The 22356-nt window shown below is 38.4% G+C and overlaps 1 protein-coding gene across 1 annotated transcript in view; it reads right to left on the reverse strand.

Annotated features, from left to right (window-relative positions):
- LOC130084389 (ribonuclease inhibitor-like) overlaps window positions 1–22356 on the reverse strand; it is a 130499-nt gene that overhangs the window by 14706 nt on the left and 93437 nt on the right. The window lies entirely within an intron of this gene.

A 22356-nucleotide genomic window follows, 5' to 3' on the forward strand; every position in this document is an offset into this window, starting at 1 on the left:
ATGCTGCAGCCACAGTAGTCTTTAATGAGCCGAAGAGAGCACACGTCACTCCTCTCCTCACACAATTGCACTGGTTGCCAGTTGCCGCTCGCATTAAATTCAAGGCACTGACGTTTGCCTATACAGAACAACCACTGGCACTGCTCCCTCTTACCTAAACTCATTACTTCAGACTTATGTGCCATCCAGAAACTTGCGCTCTGCTAGCGAATGTCGTCTAGTGGTACCATCTCAAAGAGGCACAAAATCTCTTTCCCGGACCTTTACCATGACTGTTCCCTGCTGGTGGAATGATCTGCCAAACTCAACCAGAGCTTCTGAGTCAGTAGCCACTTTCAAGAAACTGCTGAAGACGTATCTTTTCCGGCAGCACTTGATTCAGTAGTACTAACACTTTCTCTTCTCTTCTATTAAAAAAAAAAAAAAAAAAAACTGCACTAAAATTAAACTGAGAGGGGTTATAGCACTTGCGTATTTTTGTCCTACTGTTAATTTAACTGCTTCTATTGTTCTCATTTGTAAGTCGCTTTGGATAAAAGCGTCTGCTAAATGAATAAATGTAAATGTAACTTTAAACTTGTTTGTTTTAAATTAAGTACATTCGTTAAGTAAGTACTCATTGAAATTAAGTACCTACTCATTGAGTATGCGGCGGGTTGTCACCAACGTCATGTTCTGGGCGGTAACCCGGATGCGCGGCCATTATGGAGGCACTCGGATGTAAACAACGGCATGGATTGCACTGTTTACGTACTACTGAACACATTGTTACACTAATAAACCATGGTAAAAACACGTAGTAGGTGCGAAATCATATAGAGAAGGACTTAGTAAGCAGGAGAGAGCGAAACATTTTGACAAACTAAAGTTAATATGTGGTAAAGGTCCGAACGAGCTAGCTTCTCTAGCCCGTACTGCAGTTCTTCCTTCTATTTCTTATCCCGACACAGGCTACGTTCAGATTGCCAGTCCAAAAAAGCACATGAAATCCGTTTCAAGCTACATTCATATGTGGTTTGAAATCCTATTCAAATCACATATCAGGGCATCGGCTTCAGTCTGAACGATCGGATTTCGCGTGGTATGTGACTCTCACGTTAAATGTAAACGTCAGACGTTGTTAGAGGAAACACGCTGAAAGTCGCTGTCGAAACAATTCTGTGTTGTTGCAAAGTGCCGGACGAGCAGAACATTATTATTTCTGAAACATATTTTGAAACTAGCGCGGAAAAAAAGCTGTAGTGCATAATATCCTCATACAGTTCTGCAGCTCAAGACGCAGTAGTCCAGCGCGGCGGCTACACATTCCCATGTTGTAAAATTTAAATAAGACGACATCTCGATTGCAAATGCAAACCCCTCCATCAACACAATGTCAGTGCCATATTGCCCAAGAGCTGCATGGATACACACATCGGATCTGAACAGTTGCGATACACAGTGTGGACATCATTTTAGATCAGATTCCAATCGGATACAAAGATAATCGGATTTGGACTGACAGTGTGAATGTAGCCATAGTTAAATACGTCAACATTTTAGCCATAGTCAACGCTTGTAAGCATTAACACATGTCATGTGGTTGATGAGCTGATGCTGTGCCTCACCACAAACGCCTTCTTTCATCAGTTTTTTACACTCTTCTCTTTAACTTTTAGCAGTAGATAGAACTCGAAATGTTTTTTCCCTTTGCGACCGATTAGTACAGACCAAAACTCGACCATTTTTCAGCAGCAATAATCAGCCAAATTTGCGAGTCCGTTCAGTTCAATGGCATTGTTTACGTTCAGTGCCTCCAAAATGGCCGACTTCTGGTTTGATGACGCGTCGTGAAACCCTCTATACATTATAACATAAATAATGATTTAAAAACCTGAAAGAAGCAGTTTTTTGTTGTTGTTTTTGGGGGGGGTTTTTGGATAAAAGACGTCGTTATGTTTCGCTTCTCTGTCTGCGCTTCAGAGAGCATCTAAAGCCGCTAAACTTATGGAAAGTTCAGTCAGGGAAACCGTTTCTCAAAGATGCGCAACGATTTATAGATTTATTTGGAACTATTTTCATTGGCGATATAGATCAAAATGTAAGTCATGTAATATTAACAACTTGTTTATTTTAAACAACGTCCTACTGATGTTCGGGACAGCACTCTTCCTCATCTGATAATGTTGCTTAACTTAGGCTATTGTTAGAAATAGAAGGGGAAAAAAACAGGATAGCCTAGAGGAACTTTTTTGTGAATTGTATTCTGTTTCAGAAATGGGCTTTTATTGTAATATCTGTTGATTCATTTTGTTTCAGTGGTCTGTTATGCTTCATAATAAAATATGGCTACCCATCCGCAGCTTTACTTGGTCTTGTTTATGCACCAGCTGCAAATGCTAACAAATAAACAGCGTTAGTTTTTGTATCAACAATCATGAATTAAAAATGCTAAGTCAGTCTTTGTTTGTATTGCATGTTCACTTTTAATACAACGAAACAGCCTAGGTCTCCCATCCCTCACAAACTCGCGGTCGAGTACGTCATAATGATCGCCGCATTCCTCAGAACGCTCGGTGACGTTATAATGAGTGCAGCGGATTTTTTCTTCTTGTAGCGAGTCGGCGATTGAGTGAGTAGCCTATGCTTTTTACACTGGGTTTGGGGATCTGAATTTGAATCTTTATATAATTTGCAGAAGAATCTGCTTAAACTGTGGAATGTTATTGTATAGATTAGCTGTTGCTACATTTAGATAAATAAATAGGCATGGCTACACTGGTTTGTGTGGAAATGAGAGCATGATATGTGAATCAATAATGATCAAATCTTTTTATTTATATAATTGTAGATCATTTATATTCAAATGACAAAATGATAGCAGATCTGATGACACACTGAAGTGATTCTGAAAGCTTATTTGCCTTAAGCTGATTTGTTTAAATCAATCAAATTTGCCTCGACAACCGGCAAAATAAAACATGAATATATACATTTACGTTATGTGCATCGGAGTTATTCACATTAGTAGGTAAATTGATAAAAATAACAATTAACTTTTTTAGCTTCATTGTTCATTTTAAATACATTTCAAGGAGGCTCTCAGCCTCACTTGACTCTTCTGATGGATCGCCACTGGGCATACACTGTATACATTTTTATTTGTATTTTTTAGAAAATTAAAGGCCTACTTGATTTTCCGCGTTCCGCTCCATCTTGTGCACAGTCTTGTCTGCACAGCTATTAGTTGGTGGACCAGTGTGACACTCACAATTTCCTATTTATACTTTAGCAGATGTCAAAGAGCAGTACTGAGTCGTGTCAACATCCTTCTATCTTAACAATCACCTACCGTATGCGTTGTTGAGCACACACCGTTAGCGCGAACACAAAAATTGGCCTACACATGGATGTCTGTTGAACTTCAGATGACAAAATGCGGAATGTGGGTTTACGTTGGGCTTAAGACAACAAGCTTTCAGGTTCTTGTACTGTATGTTTACTCAAATCATCTCTTCCCTTTCTCTTTCTTTCATAGTGTTTCACAGATATACATTGCAAATAGTATTGTTCAGTTCCAGTTCATTTTCTACATATCTAACATCGATATGAGTTTGTCAACCATGCCCACCATTTTTGAGAGTGCAGAGCAGTCATCATCTACTGAGTACTCAGATGAGCTTACTACGGCCCTTGCTGCGGGACGGTGGTGGGCGATAATGGAGGTTTCGGACCCCATACCTGAGGATTATGAGTACGGGGACATCTCAGGCCAGTGGGGGGAAACAATGGAGGCGGGAGAAACATCATGTCCCTCATCCCTGGTCTTCAGTAATGCATCTGAGAAGCCTCATTTCCAGCACTCGGGCTTCTCAGATGCAACACGGAAGACCACACCGCAGTGGAGGCAGAAGATGACGCAGGGAGCACCCTTCTCTTCCAGATCCACACAGAGAGCACCTGTGCCCGCCAGATCCACACAGAGAGCACCTGTGCCTGCCAGAGCCACACGGGAAGCACCTGTGCCCGCCAGATCCACACAGAGAGCACCTGTGCCTGCCAGATCAACCCGGGAAGCACCTGTGCCCGCCAGATCAACACGGGAAGCACCTGTGCCCGCCAGATCAACACGGGAAGCACCTGTGCCCGCCAGATCAACACGGGAAGCACCTGTGCCCGCCAGATCCACACAGGAAGCACCTGTGCCCGCCAGATCAACACAGGGAGCACCTGTGCCCGCCAGATCCACACAGGAAGCACCTGTGCCCGCCAGATCCACACAGGAAGCACCTGTGCCCACCAGATCCACACAGGAAGCACCTGTGCCCGCCAGATCCACACAGGAAGCACCTGTGCCCGCCAGATCAACACAGGGAGCACCTGTGCCCGCCAGATCAACACAGAGAGCACCTGTGCCCGCCAGATTCACACAGGAAGCACCTGTGCCCACCAGATCCACACAGAGAGCACCTGTGCCCGCCAGATCAACACAGGAAGCACCTGTGCCCGCCAGATCAACACAGGAAGCACCTTTGCCCGCCAGATCAACACAGGAAGCACCTGTGCCCGCCAGATCCACACAGAGAGCACCTGTGCCCGCCAGATCCACACAGAGAGCACCTGTGCCCGCCAGATCCACAGAGGGAGCACCTGTGCCCGCCAGATCCACAGAGGGAGCACCTGTGCCCGCCAGATCCACACAGGGAGCACCTGTGCCCATAGGGTCCAAACAAAGAGGAATACTCAGGATCCCATTACATTTGACTAAACACCTGATACATGCCTCTTTTGAAACACCCATGCCCATCCAGTCTCTACAGAGGGCACCAGTGGCGTCCTCAAAGGTGCTCACATACTCCTCAGATGGAGCACCCATGCAGGACAAGATGGGACCTAGGCCCAAACTTAAGATCCCTGAGCCATTAAGGCAGGAGCTGCTGCAGCAGAAGCCTTACACTTTTCTGCAGGGACCACCCATGCCTGACAACATCACAAAGAGATCAAAAGAACAAAGAGAACAAAATCAAAAGATCCCTGAGCCTGAGATAGCGCCTGTTTGTTGCACACAGGGAGTACTTGTTATTGACAAGATCTCCGAGAAGAGAGATGCTAAAAACCCTGAGCTACTGAGGCAGCATTCGCAAAATGTGTCTTCTGCAAAACTCAGGATCCCTAGGAAGCAGAGGGAGAAGTTGAGGGATTGGTGGGGGCATCAGCAGAAGAATGTGCAAAAGGGAGTGTCTCTGCCTGCCAAGACCCCACAGAGAACACTTGCTCCACCGTGTTCCCCACAGCAACCACCCAGGTCTCCCGAGGGAGCACCCATGTCCAGATGGAGTAAGAGCGTGTGTCTATGGAGCACAGAAGCTTCTGTAAGTCCCTTATATTGCTAGTTTTTACTTATTTTAAAATGTATTCAAACAAGTAAACGTTGCCTTTAACTATGCTATTTAAATTTTCTTTCGATTTTCTTTAAGAATCACTCATTAAATCTGGTCAGCGTTACATGATTATGTCTGTTCCTTCAACAGGACAGTGCAGGAGTGGACAGATCAGCCCCACAAAAAAAGCAGCGGACGGCTATCAAAGTCAACAACCAACAGTCGGATCCAGGCAGCTTAGACCAAATGGACTATTTATGTAGCATATTTGCTAAATTTTGTGTAATTTCCAATATTTAATATTTATATTGTAATTGTATATGAGTATATGTCTTATGTGAATACATACAGACAGTATAATAAAATATATATATACAAACTGTGTATATTTATTTGTCAATGACAACACACATTAATTAGTGTTATATAAACAGATATTTTCATCTGTGTCACTGAGCTGATTAAATTCACACACTAAGCCAGAGAATAGCATTGTAACAACATATATTCATATTTACCACAATTTATGGCTAAAGACAATGGCTATGTAATACAACTGATTCACTATTTCAGTATACATTTTCTTGCAACAATAGCCTGACATCATCAGATAAAGGTTTGTTTTATTTTTATGACAGATTTAAGTCCAAATACTTTTTCTATACTTTTATCAGTGGTATTTTTGTATACAAAAAAAACAAACATATATTTTAGGAAGCTTCTGGTGCATTTATTTGGTGCATGTTTCACTAGATTCGCTTTTGCTATGTATACTTAAAGATTCAGTTTTTCTGGAAATTGTACTTCATACTTCATTCATAAGTATTTATTTCGTTTATGCCATATATTTACATGAACTGACTTTCTGATGCATGGCCCTGCAAAAGAAACAATATATGAATGAATCAGAATGCATGAAAAAGTTGCAGAATGTAACTGCACATTGCTATGATATATATCAAGAAGTGTTCAATTTGTGTCAAAGCTCTTTGGTGGTTCCCCTTGATTGCATAACATTTTAAATATAGAAAACCAAGCGCTCCCTTTATAACGCGGCTGACTTTGCTCACTCACGCAAAAACTCCTGTTATCATCAATGAATCTAAATACACACTGTATATAATACAAATCAGGTTTATTTGCAAAATGTACAGACTTTCAGCTGTTTGCAATGAAAAAATCAAAACAAAAGTCATAGAAATAGCTCAACACAACAAACGTTTCAAGTGGTTTCCCGAAATTCAACTGAAAATGCAACTTTTAATGACTTACGCAGTCTCAAAATTATTTTGTAAAAATTATATATAAATCTCTTATTTACATAATGTCTACGCTTTGTTATAATGAGATGATTTGCAAGCGTGTAGAACTTAGTTAAACAGTGTTTTGAAGGGTATTGAGCAGATTCTGACTAACTTACAGTAAACACCTCTTATTGGTCATTGCGTTACACAGACATGCCTGAGATTAGGGGTGTGCCGGTTTCAGAATTGGTGATGACGGTTATGACGCGAGTCAAATGTGATGGTTCGTAACATAACCGTCGTTGTCGTCGTCGTGGCATTGGGGGAAGGGGGTTATAGGATGGTCGGTTGAATAACTGTTCATTAGTTATAGGTCAACTTAATTTGAATAAACAAGCAGACACTGATTAGCAACTCGCTTTACGTTCATTTAAAATGAACAGCAAGACAACCAGAAGTGAATGTGCTTTCCATTAAATGAATCACACACAGTAAACAAATCCTTAACAAAAACAAAAAAACAAACGTTGCAATGAACGTGCTTTGTTTTAAAGGTGCTAAATGTAACTTTTCTTTTAAAATGAATCCTTTTTTTTATTGCCTGTGTGTGAAGGGGTTGTAATCACACATTATAATGATCCACTTGTCGGGTTTTGCTATTACCTCTGAAGGCCAGTATTCCTATTTATATGTGAAGTCTCCGGGTCGGATTTCCTGTGAAATCCATCGGATGTGACGTGCATGCGCGCTCCCGAGCCTCTCTCCTTTTTATATACAGTCTATGCGACGGCACTGCAGCTGACGACATGGAGTCTGATAACACCAAACAACGACCTGCCTCCAGCACAACACACACTCCAACACAAACTCCACATAAATATAAAAAACAAAACAAAACAAACATTTATCTGCTGAAGCTCGTCAGGCCAAACGTGAATCGGATCGACTTAGGACGAAAACACGGATCAACATCGGCAGAGCGTTTGAATTATGGAGAGACCTCCGCTATTTTTATTGTGATAAATTACAAGTTTTCAGATATGCTGAAATAATGGTAAACTGTAATGAAATAGCAAGGTAAACTACAACATATATGAGACATGAAATGAATACAAAAGACTGTTCCAAGATAACAAAAAGTAGGTGCTTTAGGATGTAACTTTTATTTTATGTACTAGATCTACTGTCTAACGTCACTCATCCCACTACTACCATATTGTTTATAATACACATTTCCAGACACGTTCAGTACAGTAATGTTACATCCTACGATCTTACTGTTACACTGAAATTGTTCAGTCTAGTCACTAACCGTTTTCGTTATCATATTATACATTCACCTATGTTGACATTGCTGATTGTGAAAGATACACGAATAGTTAGTGAAATGCCTTAACACCACAAATGTAACATTATCATGGTACGAGCATGGAGCATTAGTTCAACGTCAAGCTGATAAAAGTAGCCTATTATTGTAACGTTGCAGTGGGAGTTTACATGAGTTTCCAGCATGTTGTGTGATGCTTTCTCCGGTGTGTTGAAAGTCTCAGTGTGGCCGGTACCATGCGTGCTCGCTCTTGTGTTCGAGCACACGCAAGAGCACGAGCGCTCTTGTAATAATTGGTTGCAATCTGAAACATCACCGATAGAGGCCGCTAAAAAATGCATATAGCACCTTTAAATAAATCACACACAGTAAACAAAACCTTAACAAAAAAACGTTGCAATTTAGACGCGCAAACTGGGTGCCAGTGCGGTGAGACGTAGTAGCCTACATGCTCGGACAGATTCGGCTTTAAGTCGTTCATCCTCGGATGCGGCGTCGCACGCGCTGTTACAAAAAGAGCCGTGCACACAGCCAAGCGAAATGGGGTCTTGCGCACCCAACGCATCATTTTTGCTGGGCGCACCTTCGTGCTCGTGCGGACGCGTCGAGGATAAACAAGGCTTTACTCCGTGTCAGCGCACGCTCTGATCGGTAAAGGTGCACAGACCTCTCCTGAATCATCTCCAGCCGAAGCAGCCTCCGAAGCACCACTAACTCCGCCTCCGTTTCCCTCGTAAGCTGATATTAGTATTTAAACATTCTCTTTGATAAAAAAAAAAAAAAAAAAAAATTGTAATAGCACTGTTTTGGCGGTTATAGAGTTCTAATGACAGTGTTCAACTAACCATCGATTTCACGGTTATATAATAACCGTCACAACCCTACCTGTGATTGGCTACAATATTCAGCGCTGCAAAAACACGTTGTATGGAAACATTTGTGATAGAAACCAAGAGCTCACACACAAATACAAGCAGGACTGTTTGAAAGCAATTTTAAAAACCCATCGGATCTACACAAATCACACAAATGACCTATTCGGTGGCAAGGTGACAAGTTTGCATCCCTGATTCTGAATATGGTAAAAATGACAGCATTACAGTAATGATTTCAAGGAGAATAACAATAAACGCTTAAGTAAAACATCTGTTAGAGTTAATGAGACTTTTGGGGGGAAAATGTCATACAAAAAAAATGTCACATAAAAATATCATAAAATTCTTACAGGTTTGATATACTGCCTTTTTTCTTGTAATATTGGGATGAAATGTATGGAAGCTTGTTTCCGCCTTGGAATAAAAATTTTAAATGTCATTGCGACTTTTTCTCTCAAAATTGTGAGATATAAAGTTGCAATTGCGAGTTATGAAGTCAGAATTGCATGATATAAAGTATTTTTCTCTCAGAATTGTCAGTTTATATCTCACGATTCTGCTGTTTAAAATAGTCATTTTGTCATGCTACTAACTACTAATATTCTATAATTCTTATTTAGAGTTTATAAAATCACTATTTTAACATTTACACTCACATTTTGTCAAAATTCATCTATTGAAGCATCGTGTCACAGACAAATGTTAATCCTGAATGAGAGACAGTTCAAATCACTTTATCTACAACAGAATGTGTGTGTGTAGTCCCATGTTTCTGAATAAATCCTGAATAATCTGATTAATAGCTTGCAAAGACATATTTGAATGGTCTATAAGCATTTCATATATTTTCATAATGACGTGTGTGTGTGTGTGTGTGTGTGTGTGTCTAGATATGAATGCAAAAAGACTTTATTAATAAGTAGAGTGGCCAGCAGAGGGCAGTAGAAGACCACTTATTGGCTCACTTTCATTTTAACAGCCTTGAGTTTCAACAACATTCTGAACTAAAGCAAATCATGCTAGAACAGGGTAAATCATGTAAAGCATACTACAAAATGGAATATCATGGTAAAACTATGGTAAATCATGCTAGATTCATGGTAAATCATACTAGAACATGGTAAATCATGGTAAAAGTATGGTAAAGCATGGTAAAACTATGGTAAATCATGGTAAAACTATGGTAAATCATGCTAGAATCATGGTAAATCATACCAGAGCGTGGTAAATCATGGTAAACGATGGTAAATTATGCTACAACAGGGTAAATCATGTAAAGCATACTAGAACATTGTGAATCATGCTAGATTCATGGTAAATCATACTAGAACATGGTAAATCATGGTAAAACTATGGTGAATCATGCTAGATTCATGGTAATTCATACTAGAACATGGTAAATCATGGTCAAACTGTGGTAAATCATGCTAGATTCATGGTAATTCATACCAGAGCGTGGTAAATCATGGTAAACGATGGTAAATTATGCTACAACAGGGTAAATCATGTAAAGCATACTAGAACATTGTGAATCATGCTAGATTCATGGTAAATCATACTAGAACATGGTAAATCATGGTAAACTATGGTAAATCATACTAGATTCATGGTAAATCATTCTAGAACATGGTAAATTATGGTAAATCATGCTAGATTCATGGTAATTCATACCAGAGCATTGTAAATCATCGTAAACGATGGTAAATTATGCTACAACAGGGTAAATCATGTAAAGCATACTAGAACATTGTGAATCATGCTAGATTCATGGTAAATCATACTAGAACATGGTAAATCATGGTAAAACTATGGTACATCATGGTAAAGCTATGGTAAATCATACTAGAACATGGTTAATCATGGTAAAATTATGGTAAATCATGCTAGTATCATGGTAAATCATGGTAAACGGTTTTCCATCTATTATGTCAGTGGTTACATGCTTGCTAAATGTCTTTAATGCTTATGTGCTAAAAGGGCTTAACTGCTTGAACACCGCTAAATGCTGCTTGCAGCTTTAATTTTTTATTATTATTATTGCCTGGCGGAAACAAGATTCCATAGTTCCAACTGATTTTCCTTCAGATTTCAAATTAGACACCAACTAAGTACCAAAATGTGCGATCAACAGCAGAAAATCACAGTTACTCACTTTTTTCTCTCCCCACAATTTATTAATGGTGTTTTTCCCACGTCTTGTGTCCGAGTCATCGATAACGTCATCGTGCACCAGGCTGGCAGTGTGGATCATCTCAGAGATCATAGCGATAGAGCGCTGCGCCGGCAGCAAAACCCTGAGGACATCAGATGTGCCTTATTAACACTGACTGACGCATCACATTAGGAATTCACACACACACACACACAGCACTGAAGTGCTTTCTCACCCCTCTTTATTGCTGTGGACGTTACAAGCTCGAGCCATCAAGATCACAATCATCGGTCGAAAGGCTTTCCCCTTCCCATCAAAGTAATAATCACAGAGTGCTTTGAGCTCTGCTTTAGAGACGAGCAGCTGCTGAACACACGTTTAACAAGGTCAGTTTGAGCGCATAGAAGAGCATAAAACATCTCAGAGAAGTGGTGGAAAGTGTTTGGGCATTAATAATTACTAAATATAACACTTCATAAAACAACAGTGGACAAGAAAAACAATGTTTAGTGGTAAACGCTATGTAGAACTATGCAGTATTCTTGCTGTACCTTTTTTATGTCTTCATATAAATCTTGCAAGTCCTTTTGTGCAAGTGAGAAAGGATCTTTTAACTTTGCATCACTGTGTATACTGCAACAGACCCGTGGAGTTGAGAACAGACATCTAGAGCTGTGCCTGAAACACAAACATGGAAAAAAGATTCAATAAACACAATAAAAAAAACATATTTTTTTAGTTATTAACAAAAAATCAAACAATGTGCATGTATGAATGAATCTATAAATAAGGGAGAGCAGGGCTAGTTGACAAATTGACACTTAGGTTTGGTTTATTTTTGAAAATCAATATATTTATGTATTTAAAATGTATAATTAAAATGATGTAATGTTCTTAAAATCACATATTAATATTATACATTTGTAATATTAAAGGCTGTTTAAAGGCTTTGCAACTTTGAATGGGGTCGTATAAACACATTTTACCAAATCACCCATTTAAATATATTTATATTAGTGCTGGGCAACGATTAATCGCGAATAATCGTATCCAAAATAAAAGTTTGTGTTTACATAATAATATATGGGTGTACTGTGTGTAATTATTTTGTATATATATAAATACACACACATGCATGTATATATTTTTGAAAAATGTATTATTTATATATAAAATATTTATAATATAAATTATGTATAAACGTATGTATTTACGTGCAAGTATTTCTTATATACATGCATGCGTGTGCATTTATATATACAAAATACCTGCACACAGCACACACACATATGTAAACACAAACTTGTATCTTGGATGCCCAGCACATAATATCTATGCAATTTTTTTTTGTGGGGGGGGGGAATATATATGGAGACTGGAGAGAGATCATTTATATAATAATATGAAGTTATTTTATGTATATAATAACATTTTTCGACTTGAATATATATTTATAATAAATGAACATATTTCAGTAGAATGTAATTAATTTAATTACTCCAGTCTTCTGTCTTACATGATCCTTCAGAAAATAATGAATATGCTGATTTGCTGCTCAAGAAACATTTTGAATTACTATCAATATTGAAATGTTGTGCAGCTTAATTTTTGTGGGAAACATGATTATGAAACAAATCTTTTGTAAGATTTTAAATGCATTTACTGTAACAAACTATGTATATCTTTAAAGAGAAATATATCCTGCTAACCTCAAACTTCTGAACTAATTAAATAGTTTTGTTTAAATTATTATTATTATTATTTTTAAAACACACAACTGCTTTGGCTACCTGAAACTGTCATAAGTTATACTCATAACATTATACAACTAGACTTTGAACCTAATAGTTTTTTTGTAATAGTCCATGTTACACGTTCCCTGAGTGACAACTAGCCCCAGTGTACCTATACACATTAGCACTAACTAGTGGTACACATTTACACCATGACATTGACATACCTTGCAAGGATCATTGGTTTGTTAAAATTATGTACAGGGCCCTGCAGGAATAAAGCCTGAAAAACATAAAGTACCCATCAAAACAATAGTGCAAACTGTGCTCAGGATATAGTGTGTCTTAACATTTGCCAACACAACTTACACAAGCACAACACAAGACTTCCTGTGCAACATTCTTGTCCACCAGTGACATTGAATGGCATGCAATACGGAACATGAGTCTCTAATGAATGAGTTCTTGACCTTTAACACACAGTTCAGGCAGGAGGTCTTTACAAACACGACTGCAATCATCTGATCTAAGACTTTTTTTCACTATTACAGCGCATGACATTCGCACTCATTTCAAACCTAATGTGATCTGTCATTCATTGGCTCACACCGGTGACCTTCATCGTCATCATCATCATCATCATCAGTGTGATCGCGTTACCTGTGTCACAGCGGAGGACGACGCGCTTCTTCTGCCTGCTGAAGCCGTGTGTGTAAAAGCTCTTCTGCTGTGCTGAGCCCACAACACCAGTCCGGCACTACAGCAGCTCCTGCACTGCTCCTCCAGCACAGGCTCCACAGTTAGTCATTATAGTGAGAAAGTTACGAGAGTTTCCATTTGTACGACAGCTTCTGAACCCATTCAATTAATAGATTTAATCAGTTATGGTTTATAACGCGTATAAATTTCCAAAAAGACATAAAAATCCCGAATATGGCATAAATGGAGCATTCGTGTTTTTGAGCCGATGAGCGCCCTCTGGTGGAATATTGAAGGATTGTTTGTGTGACAGTTCTGATGTTTTCCTCTAGTTACGTGATGTAAGGAAGTAGGTTACAGGACAAATAGTAAAAATAATATGCCTGTACGTTTGATGTAATGACAAAACATGGTTTCACATTATTTTTATTTCTATCGGCCGTCGTCATCGCTACATTTAAGGACGAACAAGAATTCTGTGAGAATGGAAGTTGTAATGAAAGAGAGTTCGATAAGAGTCACTTTTATAGCAATGTGAAACACTGTGGAGAAATACCACTGACATTATCACATAACTACTAGGTAAGGTACGAGTGCCAATTTTCTATTTTACACGTTGACTATGTTTAATCACTTCCTGTGTGTTTTACAGATGCTCTCCCTCTTGATGAGGTTGATGGTAATTGTATTCGTACTGTGAAGAGATGTGTGTTTTCAGAGTCTCAGCCCTCTCCTCTGAAAGAGCCCCTGACACTGGCTGCTGTGGCACAGGTCAATAAACCCATACACTCATCATCATTTACAGAAAACCTATGTTTCACTGCAGTTAAACCCTTTACTGTCTATGGTTAAACCTGGGGATATTGTTGCAGTGACTGTGTATGTAATTTAAGAAACAGAAAAATACAATGGACGTTGTTACAAAGAATTACACTTCAGCATACAGAGAAATTATGAAAATAATATAGGCAATTTAAAAGAATATACTTAGGTGCAAACTGAATATAATGTTTCGGATACTTAATTGCATCATAAATGAACATTTATTATGGTTTTTAATTTATATGAAATTTAGTTAGTTGAACTTAAGTGTGCTTCTTTTGACCCACTTAAGCAGGACTTATAGTCTACGTCTTTGTGTGAAATTGGTTAGTACATGGTAAACTAACATTAATATGATTTCTATTTAAACGTTGACATTTAAATCATGGAATTTAATACATATTTGTAATTCCACATTTGTTATAATGAAGTTGCAATTTAGTACAATATTTAAATGGAACATTAATCAATTACAGTTAAAATTATAGTACTTTTTATGCACTTTGGTATGTTAGTCAACACATCAAAATAAGTGTCATGTTTTAAAGCACAACAATATATTATTATATAACAATTTAAAACATAATGATTTAAAATGTACTTTAAAAGGAAGTTTTTAATTTGACATTATTAAAAAGTGCACTTTTTAAAAGTGTACTTAAGTTTGTTAAGAAACGGTCATGAAAGTATACTCATTAGCTTTTTATTTGATTAATATTGTATTATCTGCAAAAACAGTTTTTTTTTAAAGAAACATAGTTTTCCATTTTTTATTTTAACACTTTTACAAGGGTGTGGCAGATCAATTTAAAGAAAACAAATATGAACCACTCAACTCCTCAAATAAACTTCTACTTTAGGTAGTGGACAAATTATTTTTAGCTATTAAAAAAATTCTATTTTTTTTAAATGTTGTTTCTGCATATATTCAGACTCTTTTGTGTATTTCAGGATGTGTTATATATTTTGGATCTGAATGAGTCTGTGATTCAGAATGAAGAGTTTGTCCGTTGTGTCAGCGGTGGGAAACTGTTTCCTGGCTCTGTTCCACTGGCACACAGATACGGGGGCCATCAGGTAAAACTGACAGTCATTTCACACCCGACAGCGATGGCATAAGACAACCAGAGCAAACATGTCAACCATGTGTTATTATTATTATAGTTTGGTTATTGGGCCGGACAGCTGGGCGATGGAAGAGCACATTTGCTGGGTGAATACACAAACAGGTAAAATCATCCTTTTCCATCAGCGTTCAACAGAAATCATCAGTTGTTATTGTCATATGTGACTTTTCTGTTGTAATGCATGTCAACTTTCTCATAATGTTGTTTAATATTAAAGAATGGAAAGTGTGATCTATACTTCTTGGTTTTTCAGCAAATAGATGATTCTGTCTTTTTTTTAAATCTAATTCTCACTTAATGCTTAAACATGTGTCTGGACAATGACATCTCTCAGTTTAGAACTGTGACAAGTGTTAACCGTTATACAATCTCTTTTTTTATCCAGAAAAGGTGAAAGATGGGAACTCCAGTTGAAAGGCTCAGGAAAGACACCATACTCAAGGCGAATATCAGTTCCTGCTGCTCAATATTTTTGATATGCTTTTTAAGTAATTCTGAGATATATTTAGTTGTGAATGATCTTAAATTGTCTGTCTGTCAGTAGTGTAATGGTTCTGCTGTTTACTGTACATGATGTTGTGTGTGCAGGGCTGGTGATGGACGGGCTGTGATTCGCTCCTCTGTGAGGGAGTTCCTGTGCAGTGAAGCCATGCACTTTCTGGGAGTTCCTACCAGCAGAGCCCTCAGGTACATATGGACATGCACAAGAAGAGGAATATATGTATTTATCACATTCAAATGTCTGGTGTTGAATATTATTATTATTTTTATTTATACTTTTTCCCATTTTTTGCCTTTATTGTTTGTCAGTCTGGTTGTGAGTGAGGAACCTGTTTGGAGGGATCCGTTTTATAATGGCAGTGTCATAAAAGAAAGAGGTAAAATACGATCAGATTTGGAAAAATAGAGTAACTAAGTTCTTTATCTGTCCTCAGCTTTTTGTGATTGTTCTCTGTATCTTTCAGGAGCGGTTGTTCTGCGTCTGGCCAAGTCCTGGTTTCGTATCGGTTCACTGGAGATATTAACTAGAACTGGAGAGTTAGATGTCCTACGGTATATTAACTTTAACTTGGGATGGTAATATTTTTTTCTCACTCTTATTTGCTTTTTCATTTCTTTTAAATTTTTATTTTCAGGACATTGTTGGACTTTGTAATTAAAGAGCATTTTAAATCTATAGCAACAAATGACCCTGACAAGTATGTGGTGAGTATCTGTGTCTCTCTGCTGTTCAGCTCTAATACTAGATTATTTTATATTGTCTGATCAGTCTCACTATATTTGAATGGTTGTCATGTTGTGTGAAGGTGTTTTTCTCCAGAGTGGTGAATGAAACCGCACATTTAATCGCCCACTGGATGTCGGTTGGTTTTGCTCATGGTTAGTTCACTCTGCTTTACTTGTTTAGTTATCACATAGATTTATCATTATAGATTGAGATTCATATGCAAAATGCACAACAACATGATCTGCATCTTCACACAGGAGTCTGCAACACAGATAACTTCAGTCTGCTTTCTATCACTTTTGATTATGGCCCATTCGGATTTATGGAATCATATGACCCAAGTATGTTTCTTTGTCTAACTTGCATTAATAATATTAGCAATCATCTTCCTATGAGTTAATTTTTTAAGCTTTTTGTCATATAACATTTCTCTCTCTCACACACACACACACACACACACACACACACACACACACACACACACACACACACACACACACACACACACACACACACACACACACACACACACACACACACACACACACACACACACACACACACTCTCTCACACACACACACACACACACACACACACACACACACACACACACACACACACACACACACACACACACACACACACACACACATTTGTGTCCTCATAAACCATATATGAGAACACATACACACAGTATATACAATACTGCAAAAAGTGGAGGAAAATTGTATGAATAGTAAGCTTATTTAACCCATTACTTGTTTTATTTTACTTTATTATATTCTAATAAGTTAAAGTGAAACAGACAGCCATAATAATAACATATAATAATTGTATTGTTAATGGGTGTTATTGCTACTTCATTGTTTCCTCTGTATAGATTTTGTCCCCAACACGTCTGATGACGAGGGCCGGTACAGTATAGGAGCTCAGGCTGATGTTGGCCTGTTCAATCTACAGAAACTTCTAGAAGCTCTGAGACCACTGCTGACCTCAGATCAGCTTTCACAGTAAGACATCGTTTTATTTTTTGTTGGTATTGGTCTGGAATAAAACAGGTGATTCATGTCAATTCATTTACTTCAGATCTCAGCAAATATTGAGAGAATATCCACAAATCTACCACCAAAGGTGAGCATGTCATTAGACAATATAGAACACTGTATTCATCTCTGAGTCATTCCTGATCTCCTTTTACTGTTTCTGTTATAGATTTCAGGAGCTGTTCAAAGCAAAGTTGGGCTTTCTGGGAAATGAAGAAAAGGATTCATATGTGATTGCATTTCTTTTAACGGTAAATATTAGCTGGATTGTTTTTTTTCTCTCTAATTGTACTATAATTAATTCATGTGATAACGTTTGTTGGCCATTCTCAGGAAATGGTGTCATTTGTGACAGAAAATTGTATTTTATTTTTATGAAAAAAGTAAGGAATCAGCAAACCGTTATAGAAAGACGCACACACACACACACACACACACACATACACACTTTCATTATAAACTTTTTTAATTAGATGTTTTTTTTATTTGTTTTAAAACCTGTCAAAGTAAAAACCAAACTGTTCAGTATCGAGTTAAATCAGTAGTAGATCACACAAATGGCAGCATTTCCTGAGAATGACCCATATATTGTTGTATGATGTGTTGAGCTGATGGAGGACACTGGAGCAGACTTCACTATGACTTTCAGACAGCTGAGTGAAGTAACCCTGTCCCAGCTTCAGAAGGGATCCATTGATCCGGTGCGTTTCCTCTCCATTCGCTCCCACAGCAGCTGCAAACTCCATAATCATGATTTCAGTCCATTAACTGTGACTGTGTCTCTCTTGACAGTCATTGTGGGCTCTTTCAGACCTCTCGTCACACAAGCATTTCAGAGACTGGGTTCAGCTGTATTTACAGCGTCTGTCAAGGTAATGTTGCTGTAATGTAAACTCGAACTCTTTAGAGGATTAAAATGAACATCACTAGATGTTTTAATGATCTTCTACAGGCTAAGAAGTGACTCAGATGCAGCACGGCAGCACAGAATGCAAGGTATGTTGTTGTATATGTTATATGATGCAATGTTATGTATTATGTGGTTATATATTGTTACACTACCGTTGAAATGTTCAGGATTGGTAAGATTTGTTTTTGAAAGAAGTTTCTTAAGCTCACCAAGGCTGCATTTATTTAATCAAAAATACAATTAAAACAGTTACTACAAGGTATTATTATACTATGAGATATCATTACAATATAAAATAAACTATTCTATTGGAATATACAGTATTTGTGTAATTAATATATTTGTTCAGTTGAATGTAATTTATTCCTGTGGTCATTTCTCCAGTCTTCAGTGTCACATGATCCTTTAGAAATCATTCTTATATGCTTATTTGCTGCTCAAGAAACATTTGAAAACAGTTGGGCCGCTTAATATTTTTGTGGAAACCCTGATACATGTTTTGATTAATATAAAGTTATAAAGAACAGCGTTTATTTGACATATAAATCTTTTGTAATATTATAGATGTCTTTATTGTCCCTTTTAATGCATCCTTGCTGAATAATATTATTAATTTCTTTTTTTAAAAGCTTTACTGACCGTACATTTTTAAACGGTAGTGTATGTTTTTTTACGATGTGTTTTGTTGTATTTAATGTTATTTGTAATGTTTCTATTGTTCAGGAGTAAACCCACGGTATGTGTTGAGGAACTGGATGGCTGAATCTGCTATCAGAAAAGCAGAGAAAAATGACTTTTCAGAGGTATTATTACATGTGATGACAAACTAATATGCTGTCATGATCATGCTTATCATATATCTTAGAGTATTTGCTTTAATATATTACTGTGAAATGAAGACTTGACAATTATACATACAATGTAACACCTTCAGACAGACCATTATGGCTCGTCTTTTTCTTAGGTGACAGTATTTTTGATGTATCTCTAGGTGGCGCTGTTGCAGAAGACTTTAATGGAGCCGTTTATGGAGCAGGAAGAGGCTGAGAGAGCCGGATATGCCAGTAAACCTCCATCCTGGGCTCAGCAGCTGAGGGTCAGCTGTTCCTCCTAACTCAGGGTCGAATGGGAAAAAAAAATCACAAATTTCAGCATCATTTGAACCAAAAATATTGTTTATGACATTGTAATCACACTTCCTAATGGATGATTTGATTGGAGGATGAGCCATGTTCGACGTTATATACGTATGTACATATATGCCCGTTATATATGGACAATGGACATGGATGTCTTTTGTAATATTGCTTTCACTATTAGTTCATGCTTTGCTAATATTAGTTTTTCTCCAAATGGACAGTTGTTGATATTAACATTGTTTTGATTACATATTTGATTGAGCTGCAGTTGCATAGCAGAGACAGTGGATGGCACACTAAAATCACAATTTGATTACCAATGCCCCTCTAGTGCCACACTTTAGGATGAATCCTAAATATTGCTAAAATGAACCACAAAAATCTTGTGCTTTATAATTTAGAATTATTGCATCCATGCAAAGAATGCATGTCCCTTTTCTGTTGGAGTCAGGCTTTAATTGTGCATTTATTGCATTTTTTTTGCGTTTTATTTCCCAATTGCTTGACAAACATAAAACACAGCACACCCTAACCTTAACATAGCCTGAAACACCCTTGATGATTTGTCATGCTTTCTTAGCAAGGCATCAACATGTCAGTGGACCTGCTTTTGCTATAATCCTTAAGGTATTTTATTTCCTATGGGTTGATGGTAAAATAGCTTTTTACAGTTATAATTTTCTTTGTCCAAAATTAGTTTTTAGCTAGTGATATCCTTTCCATGCCTTGTTTTTAATTTGGTAGAACAATAACCCAGTATAAACACTTTCATCACATATTCATATTCTTAGAGGTGAGGATGGACTTGAAAAAAACAAGTTGAGGTATTTTGAATTGTGTGCAAAGACTTTAATTAAAGGAAGGCTCTGTCAACTGAAAAATAACCAGAAAAAAAAGTTTTGACCTTTTACAACTTGTGGCAGGCTGGCTACTGGTCCCTTTATCACTAAGCAAGTCGGGCTTTTACAGTCGCTACATCCTCGTTCCAAAGAAATATGGCGGCCTCAGGCCCATCTTATATCACAAATTCACCCTGGGGATTGTTTTTTCTCAGTGGATCTGGAAGATGCTTACTTTCACATTCAGATAACACCCCATCACAGGCCATTCTTGAGATTCGCATTCGAGGGGCAGGCTTATCAGTACACAGTCCTACCATTCAGTCTATCCCTAGCACCCCGTACGTTTTACGAAGTGCATTGACGCAGCTTTCACCCCCCCTGAGACAACGGGGAGCGCGAGTGTTGAACTACCTTGACGATTGGCTGGTTATAGCCCAATCGGAGGCGCAGTTAATAACTCACAGACCCTGGCTCCTCAGCTGTCTAAAATGCCTAGGTCTCAGGATCAATGCTTCCAAAAGCGCACTGTCTCCCAGCCAGAGTATTTCTTTTCTGGGGACAGTCATAAATTCTATACAGATGAGAGCGCAGCTTACGTCAGAGCGCGTGCTCACCATCCAGCATCTTGCACGCCTCTCAAGAGATTTCAGAGGATGTTAGGCGTCATGGCCTCAGCATCATCAGTACTCCAACTGGGTCTACTGTATATGCGTCCCCTCCAGCGCTGGTTAAAACCCTGTGTACCGGCTCACACGTGGTGATCTGGCCACTTACACATCAAAGTGAACTACAGCTGTGTCAGAGCCCTGGTTCCTAGGAAAGCTCCAGAGTCGTCCTTAAGCAAAGGCACAGGTATGTTCCTAAAGTGCTCTCTACTCTGTTTAGAGCACAGGTCATTTCGCTGTCAGCTCTTCCCTCGTCAGAAGACGAAAGAGACGTGAATCTACTCTGCCCTGTGAGAGCTCTCAGAGTCTATTTAGAGCGTTCTGCCCCCTTCAGGCAGTCAGAACAGCTCTTCGTATGCTTCGGCAGCCGCACCAAAGGTCTCGCGGTCAAGAAGCAGAGACTGTCAGGTTGGATGGTTGATGCTATCTCGCTGGCTTATGAGTCTAAGGGCCTCCGTTGTCCCATAGGCATCAGAGCTCATTCCACGAGAGGCATGGCCTCGTCATGGGCATGGTCCAGTGGAAAACCAATTGAAGATAATTGTTCCCGCTTTACAAGCAAGGGTTCTTTCCGTATAAATAGTGTCTAAGCACAATTCTTTACAACTATAGGGCCCGACGTCTGTCTTGTCCTGGGTGAACCTGAACCACAGTTCTATATACCATATAAAAAGGAGCTTGGCCCATTCCTATATTTTCCTATTTGAGGCTCATTACTGATCTGGCCTCTATTAGGACTCATAACTTTACTCTTCTATGAGCCTCAGGCGCCAAGGCAATAGTTTGGGGTGAAGTTTTTAAGCACGCACTGCGTTTTGAAAGGGGTTCCCATAGCGTAAGCTAACCAATACAAGAGACCCCTCGAAAGGGAACGTCTCGGTTACTAACGTAACCTCGGTTCCCTGAGAGTAGGGAACGAGTATTGCGTAACCCGCCGGCTACTGTGCTTAGATCAGGGGATCGCTTCAGTCGACTTAACCTGAATTCTATGGCGAAAATGGGGGCTTATATAGCTATAAGCCCGCCAGTAAAACGTTGTTGGACTTTGGATAGTTTTTTTTTTTTTTAAGGATACAATTTTATAGGTCATGATATAAAAAAAAATAATAATAAAAAAAAATTAACGTTTGATGAAATCATCTTCGTCACTATTTGCCGTTGACATATTCATTTAAAATACTTCTATTAC

The sequence above is a fragment of the Rhinichthys klamathensis genome, unplaced genomic scaffold (assembly GCF_029890125.1).
Source record: "Rhinichthys klamathensis goyatoka isolate OS25496 unplaced genomic scaffold, OSU_Roscu_1.1 h1tg000064l_1, whole genome shotgun sequence".
Taxonomy (NCBI): domain Eukaryota; kingdom Metazoa; phylum Chordata; class Actinopteri; order Cypriniformes; family Leuciscidae; genus Rhinichthys; species Rhinichthys klamathensis.